Source organism: Castanea sativa, chromosome 2 (genome assembly GCF_040712315.1).
Source record: "Castanea sativa cultivar Marrone di Chiusa Pesio chromosome 2, ASM4071231v1".
NCBI classification, from domain to species: domain Eukaryota; kingdom Viridiplantae; phylum Streptophyta; class Magnoliopsida; order Fagales; family Fagaceae; genus Castanea; species Castanea sativa.
Window position 1 is genome coordinate 45424083 of NC_134014.1, and position 21249 is coordinate 45445331.

The 21249-nt window shown below is 33.5% G+C and overlaps 1 pseudogene; it reads right to left on the reverse strand.

Moving 5' to 3' along the window:
- Positions 1–5092: 5092 nt before the first annotated feature.
- LOC142625405 (putative disease resistance protein At5g66900) lies at positions 5093–21232 on the reverse strand (annotated as a pseudogene).
- Between the last annotated feature and the right edge of the window lie 17 nt (positions 21233–21249).

The window sequence follows — 21249 nt, forward strand, 5'->3', positions numbered from 1 at the left end:
ATGTATCTTCTAGTGATTTGGAGGAGTTGTTGCTAAACTTTTTCCATGGAAAAAGCACGTATACTGGTAATACTTAATAAGGAGTTGTTGCTAAACTTTTGCATGGAAAAGTATGTGTACTGGTAATAGATATTCTTACTTGCTGCATCTGAACATTTGTACTCCACTACACCCAATTCAAAACTGTGACTAAATTAATATAGGGATTATCCAATCAAATTAAAGATTCAATAAGTTTATAGTAGATACATCTAACAAGCACCTACTTCGAAATTCCATTGCTACATTAAGGAAGCAACTAAACAAATTAAGATAACCAGTCACAATTGTATTGAAACATCAAATTCAGTTGAGAAGAATCAACCATAAGAAAGGAAAGGTACAAATTGCAAAAACTTAGTAATTCATCCCATCCGCAGAACATATACCTATAATTTTTGTTATAAATACAAATGCGGTTCAGATGATTATATTATACATGTTATCACATCCTTCTATAAACCAGGGTATGTAGACCCACTAACAAACTTGAAAAGCTATTGCCATTGCCCTAATATTTCTACAAAAAACCAGGGTATACCGAGCATATTTCAGCCTAGACCTCCTATAAAAACTATAGTCCAGAGCAACTGTTTGCCATTGCTCCAACCACAGCAACAGTTGTGAGAACATCACTTTGTAACCATCATCCTACCAGCTTGACAGTTTGTCCAGCCCTTTCTTTTCATGTGCTATGGTTTCTTTGTCACTCTTTTTTGATCCATCTCTGCAACAAAAAAGTCATTATTAACACCTTGGCAACAGCCAGACACATTTTCCTTACTATTCTAAGTGATATTTTCTCGGTGCTTCTTCTTGCTTTTCTTCATCCATTTGGCCACCTTCCTCAGCGGCTGCCCTATTTTTCCTCTGCATGTAATCAATATTACCTTATGCTCATCTATCGGTTGGAATAATGCCAGTGGTTGAAAGCGTAATCATCAATTAGAAACCAAAACGACAAATGGGATGATCCTCATTCAGAGCAAATGTGAGAAAAGCTTTCCCTTTTTTTTTAACACATAAAAATGTATGAAGAACTACCAAAAGACTTTCCTTTTCCTATGTCTTTCAAGAATTAAAAGACTCACGTGCCAGTTATAAAGCTGATAATAGAACTCAAATCGAAACACATGGAATCAAGGAACCAAATGTAGGCTAAGTTTAGACAGTCACAATGAAATTCAAAGTCAGTAATTTAAACAGATTTAACAGACTATTGAATACATTGGATGTTAAACGTTATGGTAACTGGCTACATCTAGGGAGCCATCCTCCTTAGAGACAGAGATGGAGATAGAGACAGAAAGAGATGAGGGAAAAGAAAGAGCTAAGAACATTTTATTACTTCCATAATTCTGTACATGTTACAATTTCTCTTTAATAGTTTGCTCAGGTACTCAACTGGTAATTACAGTTAATTAGTACCCTAACAACTTCTTAACCAACTACCTACTCTAGTAACTGACAGACACAGTAACTAACTTGCAACAAACACAACCCCATTGGTGACTAAGCTGAATTGGGGTCTTAACATTGGATTGTAATTGTGAAGTCTAGATAACATTATAATAGAAATCATGCAAGAGATTGTCTTAGTAGTTGATCACTTGATCTCTTATGATAGCGTGACTATTGGATCTTTGGCATATATAGTGGAAATCTAATCATTGTTCATGAAGCATAATCGTCAACCAACCGACAGTATATTATTTCCGATGAATTGAATCCAATCTCTTATAGTGCATGACTATTGGATCTTTAGCGTATATGGTGGAAGTTTAATCAATGTTCATGAAGCATAATCATTGATCAACTGCCGGTATATTATTTTCGATGAGTTGAATCCAATGCTATAAGAGGCTATCATTTCTTTTCTTTGAATATATATATATATATATATATAACCCAATAAGAGTGACTTTGCCATTTTAGGGAATGAGATTCAACTGGTGCTCAAAAATTAAAACATAACTAGTAAGTTTCCCGTGCGATGCACGAATACTGTTGTAATGTTTTATGTAAATTTGTTTTTGAAAAATATTAGACATATATTATAGCATATTTATTATAAAACTTTGTTAGTAATGAATTCATCATAAAAAGTAACAATTATAAATTGCTCACATATATCTATTATAATTATTTTGTTCAAGTAATGAGCAATAATGAAAACAACTTGGAGTAATATAGTATAATAAAAGTTGATAAAAGCATATTAATTCATTCTATATTATTGATTTTTATGATATGATGTAATAAAAAGCTTCATTATGAAATCTTTTTTTTCTTCTTCAATCTTTGTTATTAAGGTATGGTGATGCTTGTTATCATCTTCAGTTTCTCTATCTTCAACATTTGAAGTTTAGTCTGTCCATATTTGTTCAATTTTTGAGCTTTCATCATTTTTTTCCTTTTGTTTCATCATTTGTGTTAATTACTAATGAATTGACATCGAGAGATTCTTAATTGGATCTTACAAAGTTTGGACTTTGTCGCTAAGATTTTTCATAGTATTTGCATATATATTAAATTTCAATGATGTTACAGTTTTTTGTAAATATTTTTATTTTTTTATTTTTATTAATTTTGGAATAGTGTAACAAAAAGAATTAATATATCATATTAAAGTGTGTATTTTTTTTTTCTTCCATACCTTTTTATCATTTGAAGGTGTATCAAAAATCTTAGCAACTATGTAATTTTCAAAACCATCATTTAGATTGAATTCATTCAAATGAAGTAGAGAAATCCATTTTTTTCCTAATTTTTTCAAATCACGTGGAATTTGTTCTCCAATATCAATATTTTTACAATAATTTAAATAAGTTGTACCTCAATTTATTTTTCAGCAAAATATCTTATAGATTCAATTAGGATTTTCTCGGCATCTCAATCAAATATCACAAAATTTGTTTTGATAGTTGCATCAAAAACTTCGATTTAAATCATGTATTTGAAGTAGTTTGCAATTGTATATATATAGTAGTTATAGTGAAATAAATATATTATAAATATTTGGAGAGTATGTAGTTAATGTGAGTGCCTCTAACTTTGGGACAGAAAGATTTATTTTTGTTTCACATTTTGCATACCAAAATGATTTTGCTTGTGATTTGACATTCCTTTCACAAAGTACGCATAAAATGTAATACCAACCTATTGTTGTATCAATATTACTTATTATTGCAATACCTTAGCAGTTCACATCTTACAATGAACTTTGAAATTAATATGTATTATTTTTTTAATGTAAATAATATGATACATGATTATTTTTTACGTAAATGATGAGTATAAATTGAAATGATTAACAAACCCGTTTCGTATGATTTCATTCAATGCATTTTATCTTTACTATTGTCTTCATAATATTTAAAGATAAATCCTCCTATGAAAAAAATTTTGCATGTATTTTTGGTATTTCTTGTATAGGATCATATCTTTTACCATTCCTATCATTGAATTTTTTTTAAAGAAAATATTAAGTTAATGGCATTTTGTGAGATAGTATATGATATTTATTAGACTTTTTTGTTATTATAAATTTTAGAAATATGCACTTGTCAATTATTTCAGCAACCTCAGGGATCTTAAAATTTATATATATTTTTGTTGCACTAGTCGATGACAGAGAATTAGTCTGCATAAATTGCATAAAACATTATTAATAGATAAAAGTATATTGAATTGAAATTAAGGAAAAATGAAGACATGATTTCATGAGGATGAGATTTTCTAGAAGTATCACCTATAAGTAGGGGAGGAAGAAGAGAATTTGTAAGAGGGTAAGAGTTTTTGCTTTGATTTACACGTGGGAAGGGTCAAACTTAGGTCATAATATGCAAGGTAAGATCTGGCTTAAGTTTTTCATAAGGTTTGGTCTACTTTTAAAAGGTAGTTTATTTTATAGTGAATTAATTTTGGTCTAATGGGTCTAATTGTCAAGAACAGCCCATATTTTATAAAATAGTAAAAAGAAGTTACTATGATCAATTGGGTAATAGTAAAAAAAACTTAATAAAAAGAGGTAAAAAAAATGATAAAATTTATATAATAGTAAAAATAAGTTACTATGATCTATTGGGTAATGGTTAAACTTAATGAAAAAAGGTAAAAAAAGGTTAAGTGCAATATTAGAGTGCCACATGGCAGGACAATAAAAAGAAGTTACTATGATCTATTGGGTAACAGTAAAAAAAAACTTAATAAAAAGAGGTAAAAAATGCTAAATTTATATAATAGTAAAAATAAGTTACTATGATCTATTGGGTAATGATTAAAAAAAACTTAATGAAAAAAGGTAAAAAATGTTAAATGCAATATTAGAGTGTCACATGGCAGGACCTGATCATGCACTCTCACATGAGGTCTCTGCTTTTATATATATATATATTGATTGAAACTCAAGCTCTGTAGTAAGTGATAGAATGCTTGTGAAGTTTACCACATAATGTCTCAACTCTCAAGGATCTTCTCGATTAATCTGCTTCTATTCTTTTATGCCATTAAATTATCCTGGTACATGATATTTATAATGCAAATCCCCAACTTTGCTTTTTTTTTTTTTCTTTGTTCTTATTATTATTATTATTATTATTTTTGAGGGGGGGACTTGCCACTTTTACACTCTTTATAGGGTAAAAAAAGAAAAACCAAAGACAATAACTTACACACACATATACAGGTAAAGGCAGAGTTCATGAGAGACATATATTAAAATAATAAAAAATGAAATGACCCAAGGAATATGCCAAAACAATGATCAAGTATAAGCTAAGGCATAAAACAAAGGCCAATGGCAACATACTCCGGTATCCTTTCAATGCCATTGAGAATAATTATTCAGTGGTGACTCGTATACATCCTCCAACACCATGATAATCTGTGCACACTTAGTTCTCTGTTGAAAAATAATCATTGCTTCTGCTGAGAACTATCTTGACTAGCAGCTACTATAGGCAATGGCATTGACAGCAATTTTTATATTTCCATTGACATAACAAACTCAAACCTACTACATTATCCAAAAGGAAACAATTCATAGAATTCATCATTTGGGTAGCCAATTCAAGTTGATATCTTTTTCAGCCACCAATACTTCAGGATTAGAGAGGAATTCCTTGATAGGATCCCATAACCTAGCCCTCTCTTCATCACATACCACAAGCTTTAATTGCTCAAGATCCATTATTGATTCTGGAAACTGAGTACGCAATCTCAAGCACCCTTTCATGTTGAGCTCTTTTAAATTACACATCTCACCAATGTGTTTTGGCAATTTCATAATGTTTAGGCAGTTAGATATGTCTAGAATGCTTAACTTATGGAGGCTTCTAATTGAATCTGGTAGCTCTAACAAATCAGTACATGACCTAAGCCTTAACACTTCTAAATTCGCCAACTTTCCAATTTCTTCTGGCAATACAAACAACTTATGACAATTGGTGATGCTGAGTTTTTTGAGGGGGACAATATCGCATAGCCTAACAGGCAATTCCTCTAGATCATTGCAATAATCAATATTTATCTCCATCAAATTTGGCAATGCATCTAAAACTTGGATAGTACAATTCTCAAAAGCCTTGCCAATATTACACACAAACAAGGATATTTTTCAGTCTTCGATGGTGTATAGGTCTTGCAAAGGGAAGAAATTGAAACTTTCTCTAATCTAATTCTCTCTAAATTTGGTAAAGACACAAGCAGTTGAAAATTGCTTATTTCAGAATGAAAGAAACCATAATTATTGATTATCAAAACCTTGAGTTCATCCATTTTCTCCATAAACTCAGGTAAGGTATAATTATGTGTCTGAAAATTTAGAACTAGGACCTCAACTTTGGGTGCTTGAATGTTGCACCAATTTGACAAGGAGAATTCATCTGCAAAAAGAATGGTATACGGTGTGACAAGCTATCAATATTATGTAGGTTACCTATTGTGCATGTTTGTGCCTTTGATAGAGAGAAAATGTGCCTACTAGTTGAGATAGATAATAAGCGAGCATTAAAGAGTTGCTGTTTTTGTTCTGTCCACCACTTTGGTGGATTGTTTTCACTTATGTTGATAATCAATCTTTGCCTTTGTTCTCTAAGCTCCGGGCTGCTCTGATACATAGCAAGCTCCCTAAGAATATCATGTTGTGTGACAAAGTCTTCATTGTAATAGTTATTGACCTCACTTGCATCTTTCCTGATTAATGGGCAAAATAAAAAGCTTAGAACATATTAAAATTCTTCAATCTTCACATATAAATAATATATATTCCATTATCATCCAACAAAACCAAGAATATATTGACACAACCAAGGGAAATCTACACTATCAGTTTTAATCTACTTTATATGAATTCAAGTGCCTGCCTGACAAGCAATAAAAGGGTATAGACTAATAAAAGTTGAAACGCCCTTCTTTTCTTGGGTAGAGTAGTTGGAATCTCTAGTTTGGCATCACTTTCCTTCTTTCTAGCACTTTGTAGCAATCCAGTTTCAATGGTAAAAAAAAAAAAATTCCTAAATTGGCCAGACATGTAAAATAAACTAAAACCATAATAACATAATATTAATTTCCATCATTAGTTAATTAAACCATAAGACATGATAAAATATTTGGGCCTATGGTTGGGTATAGAGTTATAACTTATTACTACTAGCAGCAATCATATGCAGAGATCACGCTACAAGAAAATCATATTTTCGAAATAATAAGCTAGCATACCTTGACATCACAAGGCTAGCCAAATTCCGATTGGTGAGTTCTTGCAAATTGGCAATGGCTTGGATGCCATCTTCATCTAGTTCATATAATTCTGCCCACATATCAATGAAGGCGGCAGCAGGGATCCTTTGGTCTTCAGGAAATGAACCAAGGTCCATGAAACAGTTTTTGAAGATGACCTTGTCATCTGGAAATTCTAAACTATTTTGAAGCTTATCAAGCAGCACAGTATCAGAATTGAAAAAAAAGACCATCAGACCAATTCATTAGTCCACTGTGCCATACTTCTGCCTTCTGCCTACACAGTGAGCCACCAATCACTTTAAGGACCAGTGGGAACCCCGCACAACCTCTTACTATCTGCAATTAAAGGAACTAAACAAACTTAGTTATTGTTTGGAGGTTACAGGGTAATTTTGCAAAGATTTTAATAATCTAAACCACCCTAATTGTTTGGAAATTTGAAAACATTGTTTGGTGACAAATATTTTCCCCTTTTCTTATAATCATTTTTAATATTTTTTTATTTCATATTTACACTTCTTCGACCTTTCTCCCTCTCTTACCTTTTCATCTCCCCACTAATTCTCCAACCTTTCTTCTTCCCTCACCTTCTCATCTCCCCACTACCCTTTACATTAATATCATTCTTCATCTTTCCCTTCATCTTTCTCTATTTTTGTTTCTTCTTATTCACACATTTTTACTATAAATTTGTCACTATCTTTTTCATTTTATGCACAGTTTTCCCTTAAAAAAAAAATGTTATCTCTCTCTTTCTCTCTCTCTCACACACACACACCCAAATTTTGGTGGATTTTTATTTTTTATTTTTCTTGCATTTTCGCTTTAGGTTGATAATTTTTTATATTCTTTAATCTACTTTAGGTTAATGCGATTCCGTTTTGTTTTTTTAATTTTTTTTTTTTCTCTCTTTGATTGTTAAATGTTATTCTATTGTGTTATAAACGATTAAATATAACATATAAAAATATAATATTATTCTACTACGTAGCATGATTTGGATAATTTAATTTGGTAGTTATTGTAATTTGATAGCATGATTTTTATAATGCTCAATTTAGATATTGAACTATGAGACTTTAGTCATTTTTTATATTTTTTTAATCATTTGTGGTGGACAAAGTACTTTTAATAATTATATTAGAAGTACTCTATAATGCCATTTATTTAAAAAAAAGCAAAGGTTGGCTAAACAAAAAATTGATTGGATGAGAAACAAATTTTATCTTTCACAATTTTACTTTAATTATTTTTAATATTTTTTATTTCATATTTACACTTCTCCTACTTTTCTTCTTCCCTTACCTTTATTAAATTGGTTTAAATTGTATTAAAAAAATTAATAAAACCACCATAAAAATAATTATCATGCGCAACGCGCAGGTTTGCGGCTAGTTAATCTAATTTTGGAGACAGTTGGGCTATTGGAAAACAAACAAGCAAGGCTTAAATGTACGTGTAGCCATGTAGGTATGACAACATAATTTTGGCTGCTACATAAGGTATTATGTAAGACAAAGTACCTTTTTGATATCTTCTTCTGGTGGAATATAAGAGCTCCCCTCTTTCAGGGATGTTGAGTGACGAAAAAGAGTCATCACATCTCCATCAATTAGCGGTTTTAAGTGATATGTAAATTCAAATCTTGGAAATGAAATTCTTGATGTAACCAAAATCTTGTAATCTGGAATATCAAACTTAAACTTCTTAGGAAGGGATTCTGATCCAAGCCAGACATCATCCAGGATCAATAATATAGGATCAGGTCCAATATGATTCAGAAATTGTGACAGACTGTCAATTGCATCTTCATCACTTTGAAATTGAAACCCAAGCCACAAACTCTTATAATTAAATAGGCTTTGTACAATGAGCTTCACGTTGTGAGTTTTTGAAACAGTGACGAAGAGAATATTTTCCTTAAATGTGCCTAGCCAACCAAACACAATGTAGTTAGAAACCTGCCATGGAGGCACATTTCAAGGCTCACAACATTACACACAGAAATATTATTAGGTCTACAAGGAGGATTGCTAAAATGATCGTCCTTGTTCTTTTAAGTAATAAAACGCTATTATTTATGCAAATGTAACATTACCTAGTGAGTTTTTATTTTTAATTCTTGCGCTGATTAGAAATCTGACTCACACATATGCATAAATGACATTATTTCATTGGTTGAGAGATTGGTTGAAAGGACCACTTCAGCAATTCTCTTGATGAACCTAATAATTTCTCCAAATACACGTGCTAGCACCATAAATAACTTCAACAACATGCAAATTAGCAACACTTCTTATAACACTTGCCAAGTAAAATTACACACACATACACACAAAAGAAAAGAAAATAAAAGAAATGGAAGTAAAATTAATTTCTTCATCTTGACAAAGCATTTTCACCAATGTGGTTTTCCCACATCCTCCAGTAGCAGTCAATAGAAGCAGCTGCACCTCCTTCTTCAACAGCAGTGTCTTCAACTCCTTTATTGGCATATCCAACCCAACTTTTAAATCTTGGCGTCCAGCAACCCCGTGGCTCGACCCCATTGGTGTCTCCACGACACGGAACGAACCCATTCTCTTGCTAATACTGATCACTGTTTCTAAAGTCCTCAACCCATTCCTTGTGTTATGTACTTGCAAATCAACCTGATAGAACTTGATGATTTCGTCTTCCAACTCTTTAAGCTTTGGGGAGTAATATACTTTGAAAAGGTAGTTCCACCAAGGGATTTTCGAGCACTTGCGAACCAGGTTCTCTCCCTTTTTTCTTTTTTGCTCTCGCACAGTGTATCCTCAAGGCTTTCAACCAGAGACCTCTCCCTTTTTTCATGTGTTCAATCAAGCTCCTTGTTTCCACTTCTGGGAGTGTAAGTCGTTTGTTTAATCGTCCTATTTCGATGACCGTTGGCGCCAGACGATCTAACGTGGATTCGAGGCGTTTAAGAATGGGTTTGAACATACGGGCTTTGTCTACCACATACCTAACTATGACATGGAAATCCGCAAAGCCCTCTCTAAATGCTGCCCCAAGAGCTGCCCCTGCACAGTCCAAAGGCATTGCTTTGCTTCTTTTTTTTTCTTTTTTTCTTTTTTTTCCAGGATGAATGAGAATTTTATTCAAACAAATGAAAGAATGCAACAAAGTACAAGTAAACTAAACTAGCAGTGCAACCTGAAAATTACAAAGCTAAAATCAACACTTATATACTACAAAAATTATAAACATGGTACTGATAAGGAAATGGAACAGAAAATACAAAGTGAAAGTAAACCCTTAAATTTCTTCTCAGTTTCTTTATACTCGATCGTAAAGAAACGAAATAGAAAATACAAGTGAATTTAAACGAAACCCTTCAATTTCCTCTCAGTTTCTTTGCGCTCATAAGGAAATCCGACAGAATATACAAAATGAATCTCAGTTTCTCTGAGCTGATAGGAAACGAAACAGAAAATACAAAGTTAGAGTAGACCCTGCAATTTCTTCTCAGTACTTTCTTTATGCTTTTTTTTTTTTTTTTGATGATCAGTACTTTCCATATGTTTCTTTGCACTAAAAGGCAGCAAAAGACAAAGATAAATTAAAATACTGCAATCAATGTCTCTCGTGAACCAGGAAGGAAGAGTTTCCCAGTCTCATCACAGATTGACTGACACCGTTGACTGTGGAAGCTCCTTTGCATTGCATACAAAGGAAACATACTCACAGACCACAGTGCGTTCTTTTTTCTTCGTCATGAAATAGGAATAATGTGTTACAAAATGTAAAATTCACCTTATAACTTTTACTATTTTTCATTTCATCCAAGTTTCATTCCATCTTAATTAAATTAATTATTTTTACTATTTTTTTATTATTTAAAATTTTATTTATTTTTAAAATTAAAAAAACGTTAATTAAAAAAAATTAATCCACCTTCGTCGTCAGATGTTAGGATTTGATTTAGACCAGAGTTTTGTCTAGCCCAAATTTCATGTTTGGAAGAGCTGTATCAATTGGATAATCAAAGCTTTGCCATAGTACCAAACTTGTTGCTGTTTCATTATGGATCAATATTAGATTTATTTTTTAATTTCAGAAAAAATGTTAATTAAATAAACTATCTCCCCTGCTGACGAGAAAGTGGGTTAGTGTTTTTGGTTAGGCCACTCTTTTCTCAAAACCTAGTTTCAATTTTCAACTGCCATTTCGCTCGCTTAACCAAATTCACCGATCCTTTCTGCTGCTTTAATACTACTTTATATCCCCAGCTAGCGTGAAGCTCTTTAATGAAGAAAATGAAAAGTTTATTCTCTTGTTTAGGAGTTTTAATGGAGAGAATGAAAAATTCATTTCCTTATTTAGCAGTTTACGCTCACGCAAAAGCGTCCAGGGTTTTCATTTATAATCGTTTCCCTAATATCTATATATGTCAATTGTGAGGGTATTGTTGGAATATTTTCATATAAAATATTGATTAATTTCTGATTTAATTTTTATACGTTTTTAATATAATTTCATAACCTGCCTATGATGAGTTGGTTGATATAAATACTACTAACTAAATGAATGTTAATGGCTTAATGTATATAGCAATATTCCTTGTCAAATACATTTACTTATAAAACGTTTTCTTTTCATATGCTCTTGTTAGGACATATATGATTCATGTTAGGAACATATGTCATCATGTATTGGCTAATATTTTGACAAAACGTACTTTACTTGTATTTGGATAGATCTAGGATGTGTTTAATACTTTAAGGAACAAGGTTTCAAGTTTAAGTGTTAAAGCCATGCAAGTCTGTCCAAGAATCAAGTAATGAAATGTTGGTTTTTAAAGCTCGACAGCTAGTGTCTATTGAGATTTAAAAAGTTGTCTAAGCTCGAAGCTCGACAGCTGCTCAATAGATAGGGTATCTATCGAGAATTATGAAAATCAAATTTTCAGCTCTGATTTCATTCCAATCCGTGAGTATGTGTTTGAGCTTTCTTTTCTCACAACCCTAAACATATATATGGATTATTTTAAGGGTCGTCACAGTGAGCATAATTGCACGAGTGTGGAGTAAAGTGTCATTCATGCAAATTGTGACCAGAAACCTAGTTTGCCCTAGTTTTCCTTCTCTTGACAAAGCTGCTGTGTTTGTTCACCGTAGGGTTTTGTAACCAAGCAACTTCGTAATCAAGCAACTTTGTGATCTTTATCGTGTGATGAATTGAAGAACTTTTCAGCCAACATACTTCTCAAGTTGGTGATCAAGTCGTGTACTAGGATCCGCGCATCTATTGGTTAGTCACGGACTAGAAGCCGTGCATTAAAAGGAGAGATTGTCACTACAGAACAAATTCAATTGGGTATTGGGGCAAGGGTTCAACTGTAAATTGATATAAGGTATTGGGATTCCTTTACTTGTAATCGTTTGTTGTGATAATAGTGAATTCTCGGGAGTAGTGACCTTAAAATCACTCGGTGGAGTTTTTGCCTTGGAGGTTTTCCCCATTCGAAAACAAATCACCTTGTCAAATTTATTTTCTGCTACATTTTATTTTAGTTAGTGATTTTTTTGTGATGCCACGTACATTGCATATTAATTTGATTAATTAATAAACTTGGCTAATTAATCAATTAATTCATCACAATGGGTCAATACATTTTTGGTCTATCAAGTGGTATCAGAGCAGGCACACTCTGATTAGGTTTTAATCTTTGTTGTGTGATCCATTGACCCCTATTGTCATGAATAGAGGACAGTCTCTTATTATACCTTTTTCATTTAATGGTAGTAACTATGCATATTGGAAAGTACGCATGAGAGCTTTTTTTCAGTCATTAGTGTTGGGAAATTTAGACCCCGGTTGATAGAATTAACAAGTTTTAAAACCAACAAACATCAATATCATGTCAAAATCATGCAGCGAAAAAATTAAATAAGACAAGATATGATGACCTAAGAAAACCAATGAAACCAACTAGTTTCACAGTAAAAAACCTGGGGGGAAACTTTCTTGAAAAGCAATCCACTATGGTAAAGAGAAGTTTCAGATCTAGTACAAAAAATTTGTCCCTAGACTCTACAATCCCCGTAGATGAACTTACAGCAAAAACCTTCTACTGCTTCAGAACCTCTAAACTCTTCAATATATGAACGCCACCTTTTGATGCACGGATCCCAGTACGTGATTAACTCCTTTGCACAAATCTCAGTACGCGACTCACTCACCAACTTGAGAAAGTAGAATGTTGGCTGCAAAGTTCTTCACTTCATCAACAATGAAGATCATGAAAAACTTGGTTACAAAACCCTAAGGCGCAAAAGACGTAGTAGCTTCTTTCAGAGAGAATAAGGCTTCGGTCACCTTTTGCATATGTTCTCCTTGTATTCTCTTATGTGACGGCCTCTAAAATAAGTCTTATATATGTCTAGGGTTGTAAGAAAAGAAACCCTACACAAATACATAAGCATTGGCCGAAAATCAGATCTGGAAATCTAAATTTCCATAACCTCGATAGATACCTCGATAGATAGTATCTGTCGAGCTTCATTAAACCTCGATAGATAGCTAGCTGTCGAGCAGTTGTCGAGCTATCTGTCCGTAGGTGTCGAGCTATCTGTCTAGTTTTAGTGAACACATTTTCTTCACTAGTTTCTTGGTCCAATCTTCATGGCTTTAATACTAGACTTGAACTCTTGTTCTTTAAAATATTAAACACATCTTAGATCTACCCAAATACAAGTAAATTGCGTTTTGTCAAAGGATTAACCAATTACATAAAAGAATGACATATGTTCTTAACAAGTGAACCGTATATGTTTTAACAATCTCCCCCTTTGGCAATCCGTGACAAAACCATAACAAACAAATGAACATATGAGAGAAGTCATAAATCACTCAACTCATACTCATTTGTTGAATACAATAAAATCTATGCTAATCCAAACTCTTGAAAAACTTTGCAAGAAGAGAGTTCATGGTATGGAAGACTTTGACAACCTGTATTTCTGAAACACTTTAAACAAAACACATCAAGGAATCTTTGTGTGAAACAGAAATAATAGATTGCATACAAAATAAGAAACATATGTGTAAAGAAAGAGAAAAAACAACACATGTAGAGATAGGTGAATAGAACATACATCATATATATATATATATATATATATATATATAATATAAGTACAATGTATGTAAACATGGTCACAAGACCTAAGGTACAAGAATAAGGAAGTAAGCACTCCCCCTAACAAGATGAAACACATCTCCCCCTTACAAGGGCATGTATTTCTCTCCCTAACTTGTAGAATCTTAAAAAGAAACCACAATTTCTCCAATTTATCTCCCTTTTTGTCATGATTGATAAAGGGTACAAGAAACTAGAAAGCTTCACCCAGAAAACATAAAGATGATCAAAAATGATCAAGGGGGCACAAAGAATCCATAAAAAAATGCATGAATGTAATGAAACAAGATGCTATGGATAACAAATCAAAGAAAGATACAAAACATGTGAAAAAACAATGCATGCAAGAGAATCTTGATCGATCTAGAGGTGTCGAAAAGCTATCGAGCATATCTCGATGGATTGAACAGCCATCGAGGGGACATGAACTTTCTCGATTGATCCACCTAGCTATCGAGAGGTGTCGAGATTGCGATAAAAAATCAACTGAAAATCTCGACAGATAAGCCAGGTATCGAGAGGTGTCAAGGAGCTGTCGAGATTGCTTAAAAAAAACAAATTTTCAAGAAGAGAAAAACACAAAAATGAATGCAATCACACAAGCAACTCAACCAAGGATCCAAGCAACATTTTAAAATCTCAAAATCATCTCTCAACTACAATCTTAAGCACATTGATCCCAAAAAAACACGCACACACACATACTAAACAAGTCTAACCGATTTTATATTTCAAAAACAAGTCATGAGAGTTTAGTAAGTATACATTAACACATGTAAACTTTGTGATGGCCAAATCACATTGTATCTGCACATGTATCAAGAGTAGCAAAGAATATTGCGTGTTATGTGTGAAAAACATTGCAAGATTGCATAAGTGTCTTAATGTTATGACGATTTAAGATATGAGAAAATCACTTTAACTCACACACAATCATAACTGTTTGATGGGGACTATCACCTTTGAGGTACATCCTATAACTCCCACATCTCCTAGAAAACACGCTTGCAATCATGTTTGAAAGCATTTTGTTCTTTTTGCTTTTATTTTCTTTGCATATAATTTTTTTATTAAGCAAATCATGCATGAGTATATAAAAAAGAGAAAAGAAATATCCAATTATATTAAACTTTTTGACATTGCACTTTTGCTATGCCGAAGCATACAGATGTCATGTCATGGTTGGTGAGTAATAGTGGTGAGATGGTTATTTATTCCTTTCTCTTAGGATTTTCTAGTCCTTTCCATTAAAAAGAGTGATACGAGTGTTTAGTACAAGAAATCACTTAACTTTACTCATCACAAACAAAGAGCCACAAAGCTCACTTGCTTAGTTGTGCGTAAGAATGCTCATCTAAGCTACAAAAGATACAAAGTTTAGAGAACTCTGTTTCAATGGCCATTTTAAGGTTTACAAGAACCAATGTACACAAACACACTGTTTTTGTATTTTTCTGATTTTTTTTCCTTTTCTTATTTTGGAAAAAAAAAACTAAATAAAAACTAAACAAACAAACAAAAACAGACAAACAACATGAAAGCATGAAAGAAAGATGCAAATGCATGAGGGCATGATAGAAAAATGCAGATGCATGAAAGTATGATTTCAAAAGCAGATAAGAAATCAAATAAAGAGAGTCCTACTTTAGATAGAAAGAATTAAAGCAAAGGATAACAGAAAAGACAATTAAGTCTTATGCTCCTTTCTCACCCACATAGCACGAGTCTTTGGCCGTGAAGATGAAAAGGCACGTGTCCTAGTATGTCTACTAAAGGACATAGAAGAATTAAGATTCTCTTGAAATTGAGTTAAAAAGCTCAAAGTTTTTAATAACTCTCTAAACAAAGGTGTAGATCCTTGAGAGGAAACCTGTGACTGTTTGGACACTTGCTTTTGAGGATACAACTCAAAGCAATTAGGACGAGTGTGTCCAAAAACACCACAATGGTGACAAACATGAGCAGTTTTAGAGCTATTCGGCTTCCTAGAAGGAGGTCTAACCTTAGAGGTTGACAGAGACCACAACTTAGGACAATTTGCCCTAATATGACCAACAATATGACAATGATGACAAGTGGGGACAAAAACAGATTTTTCTATCATCCTAGGAGGAGTTTTAGACATAGGTTTAGAAATTTCAGGTTTAACATCAGATTGTTTGCCTTTATCTATCCTAGAAAAATTGGCCTTCAACTCTTGATTATTCCTTTTAAATTGAGGAATATAAAAATCTTTTTCTTTTGAGTTAGGCTCAACAAGTTCGGCACTAGTTAAATTTTCAACTTCAGTTTTAAATTCAACTAGTTGCTCTTCGAAACTCTTAATTTTGTCCACCTGAGATGAAATTTGATTTTCAAATTTCTCATTCAAATTATTTGCTTCATCCAATTTTGCAATCAAATCATCTCTTTCAAGTTTGACCTTTTTAAAATTAGCTTTTAATTTCGTAGAACACTCAAGAGATTTCATACAAATATTATAAAACTTGCAATAGGCATCTTGAAAATCATCATCATCATTCAACACAAGATCATGCAAATCAAAACAATCAAGAGCTTCCATGACAACGGGGGTCAAAGATCACACTCAGGAAAATTAATCCAATCAGAGTGTACTCGCTCTGATACCACTTGTTGGGAAATTTAGACTCTGGTTGATAGAATTAACAAGTTTTAAAACCAAGTTGTTAATTAGATTTATTATAAATAAAACTTGTTAAAACAAACAAACATCAATATCATGTCAAAATCATGCAGCGAAAAAATTAAATTATTTGATAGAAGTTAAGAAAGTGCTTGTAAACAAGCGCCTATTAAATTAATGAAGCAACATTCTGAAAGCTCATGATTCACGAGGCATTCATCTTTCATGACATTGCAATTTCTTAACAACAAGCCTAGCAAATGCACATACAAAATAGAAAACTGAATTAATCTGGAATTCTGATAGAGTCACTTCTGATGGCCAGGTGCTTCCACTTTCCAGCTATATTTTAACAAGAAAATAAAAGAAATTTGCATCCAAGAAATAAATCAAGATTACTACAGGCTTCTTGTAAAGACAGGAGAACTATCTTTCAGAGGCCATAGATCAGTAGAATGTGAACTTCCTAAAATTCAAGCGATTAGTTACAGATTTGTTAAACTATGATAGAATTTGGGGCAGAAAATTATATTTGTACAAAAGAGAAATCATGCTAGCATGTTGCATAATGCAGTTACTATGATTCAAGGGGCTCACAAACCAGAAAATATAGAGAATAGATAATCAAAGAGTTTAAAGATGGTTCAACTGGTTCTTATATCAACTGGCCTCACCCAAGGCCTTGATGAACAAAAGGTTAATTTTGTTATCAATTATTATTACCTTCTGGAAACTGGAAAATGGAAGTCCATCAAAGCTTGACGATAGAGTGTACTTGCATAAGATTAGTGATGGACCTATGCTTGGACCTGGGGGGCAGTGGCCCCCCCAAAATTTTTCAATTTTTTTTAGTATATATTATATGTATTAGTTTTAGCAATTTACTTCAATAAATTTGCACTTTGCCCCTCTCAACAAAATTATTGATCTTTCTAAAGTTATAAGAATTTTTATTGATCAAAAATCTGAAATAAATTTAACAAGTTCAACGACAAAATTTACCAATAACAAGCTTCAATCCAAACAACACCCCAAAACAAACTCATGCAAGACACACACACAAAAAAAAAAAAAGAATCTTAAGCCGATTTGAATTAGTTTAAGTGAACACTCACACACACCTGACAACACGCAAGACACCCAAAAAAAAAAAAGAGAAAGGGTCTAAGCAGCTAAAGAGCAAGACACTCAAAAAAACAAAAAACAAAATTAACTTTCTAAATGAATGCTTATTTAGAGTTTCAAAAAAAAAAAATTTTGTTTATACTTTTTGCCCCCCTTAACTCTAAGTTCTAACTCCGTCCTGCATAAGATGGTGTGGCAGTGCGCTTTATCCATAAAAAGAGCTGTGTTTCATTTGCAGTGTGGTCATATAGAGATGAAACGTTCATGGAAAAATTGATAAGCATTTTGACACCCAAGTTCTCAAAGAGGGAATCTTGGGATAGCGACCAAGATTTTGAAGGCACTCTTAAAGTTTTAGTGTAAAATCCAAGGCGGTATACATGCCAGGCTTCCATAGCTAAATAGAATTCAATAGATACATGACGCAACAATTTTAACAAAAACTGTAATAGTACTAAATAAAGTGAAAACAGAAGCTACATAATGCAAGCAGGGACAATGGTGAGGAAAGAATTCTATCATATTTGCTTTAGTTCTTCAAGTACACCTCTAGCTAACTGTTGTTTCTTTTACTGAACCTCTAGCTAACTGTTGAAGCAAAAGAAAAACAACATTAGAAAAATTTGTACTCTCCAGTAATTTGTGCAACCAATCAATTATCAACATGAACACAAGAACAGGTAAGGTAAAGTGCAATTACTGTTCCCCCCCACGCCCCTTATCTCTCTCTCTCTTTAAATACTTGTGGATCCACCATTGGACAACTCCCAACAGTCTCAGGAAGCATCACCAAGTCTTATAAGGGAAAAAATGAATAGTCATATATCACAAACACCCCAAGAAATGAATCCAGAAAGATTTGTAGGAAATGCACATATCAGAGGAACATTATTCCACTTATGTTTCTGACATCATGTAGAGACGTGCCTTGGATCTTCAGGTGGCTTGAATTACCAATGGTCTCCACATGAACAACTCCCATCCTTAAGAATGGAACCAATTTGAATCCCTTTCTATTATTTTTCTTTGAACAGTGTATGAAATAAATTTAATGTCACTGTGGCAATCAACACAAGTTCTTAAATTGTTAAAATTAAAGCTTGATTGTTGTTCCTGGTGGAGTTGAAGTGATTCCAAATGCAACTGCAAGCTTCTCACTGTGGTAGGAGAGAGAAGCCGGTACATACGAGTAGTAGCATAATTTTTGACCACAGGTATACATGGAACTCTCTCTAAATCTCAATCCAACTTAAACCTGATTTCTTTACCACCCCTATGTCATCAATAGCCTTTCTAACCTTTGCCATCTGAACCCCACATACAAGCAGTAGACAGGGCATATAAGAAGCTGAATTTTCAGGTTCTATCTCAAATAATGCTTCTGCTGCATGCTTTACCAATTCAAAGTTTCCAAGAATTCTACAACCACCAAGTAGGGAAGCCCATAAGATCCTATCATGTTTCATGGGCATTTGGTTGATAATATTCTCAGCAGTACAAGCATAATGATCTGCTATGTGTGTTAATCCACCCTTTTCCTTTATTAAGTGGAAATATTTAGAGCCTCATTTGGTTGAGCACTTTGAGCATTTCCAACAATCAGGGAAATCCATGAAACTAAATCTGGTCGAGGTATCCCTTTAAATACCCTTTTTGCATTTTGAATAGTCGTACACTTCGAATACATATGAACATACGCATTTAAAAACCCTATCTGTGTCATGTGGCCATGAAGTTGCTCGCCCAGGTCCTCTGCAACATGATCAGTACAAGCATTTAAAACCCAGCAAACGTGAAATCATTAGGCCTAATTACCAATCTCATCAACACTGAGAACAAAGAAAATCCCTCTTCCATAGTCCCATCCTTCAAGTATCTATCTATCACTGCTGTCCAAGAAACATCATCCCTTAACCACCAGGTTGTCAAAATTTTGCCTAGTATCCTCTACATTCCTGCATTTCCCATACATGTCTGATAAACACACCAAAACCGCCACATCCATATCCAATGTCTTAATCTCATTCTGTAGAATTCCAAAGCCCCCTTAGGCCAGTCATGGTGAACGCACCATGACTACCCTCTTTAAGCTTCCCAACATTTGCATAGCCAAATATCATTGTGTTCCAAGAACAAATCCTTGTTCACCTATTTCATCAAACATGTTCTAGGCATCCACAATACCCTCACAATTGACATAGATATTAAGGAAACGATTATAGATGAAAACCCGGACGCTTTTGGCGTGAGCATGAACTCTCTCACCCTCTTAAAGTGCTCCTCGCCGGGGACGTAAAGTAGTATTGAAGCAGAGGAGAGGGTCGTTGAATTTAGTTAAGCGAACGAATTGGCGGTCGAAAGTTGAAACTGGGTTTTGAGAAAAGAGTGGCCCAACCAAACACTTAACCCACTTTCTCGTCCACGGTCTTTTTTTGGGCCTAGCCCATTTTTTTGTCAACTCGTTAATCCTATTCCATGAAAAAGAAAAAAGAACACACTGTGTAATGCAAAGGAGTTTCCGGTTTCCACAATCAACGGTGTCAGTCAACGCGCTGAGAATCGGACACTTCGTACGTGGTTCGCGGAAGACTTTTTTTTTTTTTGAGAAAAGTTTGTGGAAGACTTTGATTGCTTTATTTTTATTAGACAAAAATTTAAAACTGACTCTCTAACTTTCAGTATTTTTTATTTTAGTTCTTTAACTTTTAGTTTTGTCATTTCAGTCCTCTAACTTTCAGTCTTTTTCATTTCAGTCCTTTAACTTTCAGTTTTGTCATTTTAGTCCTCTAACTTTCAATTACTGTCAATTTGGTACTCCATTAGATCTCAGTTATCTGCTGTCGTTAATTGAACCAAAACGATGTCGTTTTGGCTCTTTTTTTAATAATAAATTTCAGAATTAAAAGAAAATAAAAAATAATTATTTAAAAATAAAAATAAAAAACATTTAGGGGTTCGAGACGTTCTGGCATACGGTCATGTGACGAGCCAGCAGTACTTCCACAAGGTCTTCAAGGCGTACACCAAGCTCTAGAAGTACCAGTAGGATCACCGGTCGAAGCTCATCGATTCTGGTCTCCACTGCTAGGAAATCGGTGAGATCGCTAGCAAGATCAGCCAATTCTACTTCATCCAGTACATGCGGACTAGCGAGGCTAGGTTTCTCGTTGAGGCTTACGTGTCGTATTTCCTTGGTTTTGATGTCATTGGGAACCCAAATTGCATAAACCTGGTTATCATCAAAGTCCAAGTAACCACATTCCATTTTCTCAAAACACCTCATATGCTAAATCCACATCACCACCACCCTTCACAAACATATCAATCAACGCATACCCAACACACACATCATACTCAAAATATCCACTTTTTATAACAAACCCAAAAATCATTTTCCCAATAAGAACATTTTCTACATTTGAACACACCCGAATCACTGCGGAAAAGCAATACTCATTTGGGCAGAGCCCATTTTCAAGCATTTGAAGAAACATGACAATGGATTCAGTTCCCATATCATTATTTGCAAAAC